Source organism: Geospiza fortis, unplaced genomic scaffold, assembly GCF_000277835.1.
Source record: "Geospiza fortis unplaced genomic scaffold, GeoFor_1.0 scaffold254, whole genome shotgun sequence".
NCBI lineage: Eukaryota > Metazoa > Chordata > Aves > Passeriformes > Thraupidae > Geospiza > Geospiza fortis.
This window is the reverse complement of record NW_005054441.1, coordinates 627,439-630,508: the sequence shown is the minus strand read 5'-3', so window position 1 is coordinate 630,508 and position 3,070 is coordinate 627,439.

Below are 3,070 nucleotides of genomic sequence, written 5' to 3'. Positions count from 1 at the left end.
CCAGCCCTGCCCGGGGATGCCGCTGGGCCCGGGGACGGCTGCGGGGACCCGCTGGCTCTGGAGATTGTCCCCAGAGCGAGGTTTGGCTCTGTGGCCGTGCCCCTGTGCGAGGTCACCCGTGCCCACGGGCAGGCAGCTCGGGGGTTAAAGAGCGGCGAACACAAAGCTCCCAGGGAGGGTGTTTGCTCGGGGGTTCCGCGAAAACGTTCTGGGGATGGGATTAAATGAAAGGGGAGAACAATCCCCGGTTTTCTATTAAAATCTGTTGCCTTTTCTTCCAACAGGAGTGCTCAGAGGAGTGGGGTGCGAGCAGACCCTGCCTGCACCCAACCCACAGCTCCCACATCTTTGCCTGCGCAGAGTGATTGCTTGTGAGCTTGGAAAAAAGCAGAACCCTAAAATCCCCCCAGAAATGTTCTCTATGAAAATCTGTTGGCTTTTCTTTCAACAGGACTCCCCGTGCTCAGAGGAGTGGGGTGCGAGCAGACCCTGCCTGCACCCAACCCACAGCTCCCACATCTTTGCCTGCGCAGAGTGATTGCTTGTGAGCTTGGAAAAAAGCAGAACCCTAAAATCCCCCGCGAAGTGTTTCCCGCGGTGCTGAGGGGGCAGGAGCAGCCTGGCACAGCCGCTGGCAGCAGAGCCTCAGCTCATGGCCAGGCTGGGAATGCTCAGCTGGGGATGCGGGGGGGAGATTCCGAATTCTGGCAATGCCAATCAAACAGGAGCACGTGGTCAGCGCAGAACCCTCCCAAACTCCACCCAAAATGAGGCGCCTTGCGGCCCGTGCCTCTTGCTGAGGCTCATTAGGATCTTATTAATTGTCACAGAGTCCCAGAATGGTTTCAGTGGAAGGAACCTCAAAGCCCATCCAGTGCCAGCCCTGCCATGGCAGGGACACCTCCCACTGTCCCAGGCTGCTCCCAGCCCTGTCCAGCCTGGCCTTGGGCACTGCCAGGGATCCAGGGGCAGCCCCAGCTGCTCTGGGCACCCTGTGCCCCCTCACAGCCAAGAATCTTTTCCGAATATCGGATCTAAATCCCCTCTCTCAGTGAACTCCTTCCCCCTCTCCCGTCACTCAGCTCCTGATGAAGATCCCCTCTCTCAGTGATTATCCTTCCCCTTCCCGCCTCGTTTTTGCTGGAATGGAGCCACAGAGGAGGGCACCTCGCTGGCATCGCTGGCTCTCGGTGCTCGGGGATTTAGGAACGGGCGGGTTCCCCTCGTTCTGCCCGGGCTGCGCAGGCGGAGCCGCCTGAGACAGCGGCTCCAGGTGCTGCCGCCTCTTTGTCACTCAGAACGGGACCTCGGGTGCCGCAGGGGAGGCGGGCACAGCCCGGGGGTGGAAATCCGGGATCACGCGCGGTGGGTTTGTACGGGATGCGCAGGGCAGCGGCTCTTGGGATCTTTTCCTGCTCCAGGAGGGCTGCAGGGAGGTCTCACCACTTTGGGGGCTTTGGGGGCTTTTCCCCCGTGGATTTGAGCAGGAGGAGAAGCCATTCCCTCCCTCCTGAGCAGGAGGAGAAGCTGTTGCCAGCCAGCAGTGCTTTGGGAGCCAGGCTGGAAACACACTCCAGGTGCTCTGGGCTCCCAGTGAGTCTCTCTGGACTCCAGACAAACTGGGGATCCCTGCTTGTCCCCTCTTTCTTTTCCTTTTACTTTTTCAGGTGTAAATTCTTGTTCCTGTGTCCTGGCTGGCTCCAAGGGCTGGAAGAGAATGAAAATGAATTGTTGCACCTCTGCTCTGGAGCCAGCCTGGCACAGCTGGGCCTGCTCACCTGGACAAGAGAAGGCTCCAGGCAGAGCTCAGAGCCCCTTGCAGGGCCTGAAGGGGCTCCAGGAGAGCTGCAGAGGGACTGGGGACAAGGCCTGGAGGGACAGGAGCCAGGGAATGGCTCCCACTGCCAGAGGGCAGGGCTGGGCTGCCTCTGCTCCCCAGAACCTGAGGAATCCTGGTGGGATGAGGAAGTGTTGGGAGGCTGAGGAGGGGAAAGCTGTGTCCACACAGAGCTGCAGAGCAGGGAGGAAGCTGCTGCTGGTGGCAGAGATGTGCCCTGGGGATGGCACCCACGTGTCCCTCACGCTGTGGCACAGGGACGTGGCATGGGGGGATGTGATGGGTGCAGGGTGTCCCCACCATCCCGGCGTGGTGTCCTGCCTGGCAGGTGACACCTGGGGACACGAGGCTCCTCTGGGCCCTGACACGAGGCAGATGGGCCTGGGGAGGGGGAGGAAGAGGAGCTCTGGCCCTTTAAGAGAATAATTTCGGAGCTGGCCTACTGAGTTATTGATTGGCGCTATGGTAACGTATATTAGATTATGTATGGCTGGAAATGTGTTGTGGACTGGGAGCCTTGTTTGGGAAGCCAGCACTCCTCTTCTTGTAAACCAGCTCCCCGCAGAGGTTTGGGCTCTGCTGGCTCTGTGGAGTGGCAGCTCCAAAGGAGCTGAGCACAGGCAGGAGCTGAGCACATGGGGGATCCTTGGGATTCTGCCCCTGGGGGCTCCTTGGGGCACAGGGACCCCTGAAGGGTCTGACTTCAAAGGCTGTTATGGACAGGGGGGATGGCTGTGGAATTGCTCAGAAGTGGTGAAAGCCCAGAGCAAAACCTTTCCTCCCGAAGCAGCCACAGCTCTGCCCACCTCTGGTCTTCCCTGGAGAAGGAAGGAGCCAGTGCCATGACCCAGGGCAGGTGAGGAGTCTGGGCTCCCCCTAGGCTGTCCCTGTGCCAGGGCTTTGCCTTTGCAGCTGGCCAAACACAGCTTTTCCCTGGGGCTGTGGGCAGGTGGGGGCCTGGTGGAGAGGGGTTTTGGGTTTGCCAAAATCCTTTTCCAGCCAAGTGCTCCTGCTCCAGGTCCTGGGGTGAGCCCAAGCCCTGCAGCTGCGTGTGCTGGGTGTGCTCTGGCATTGCAGGGGAGGCTCCTGCAGCCCCAATCCTGGATCTGCACAGACCCTGGGAGCAGGGGAGGAGCTGGGATTCACAAAACCCCTCTGCAGCTCCTGCCTGGGCAGACAAAGCTCCCAAATCCCTTCAGAGCACAGACCCTGGGAGCAGGGGAGGAGCTGGGC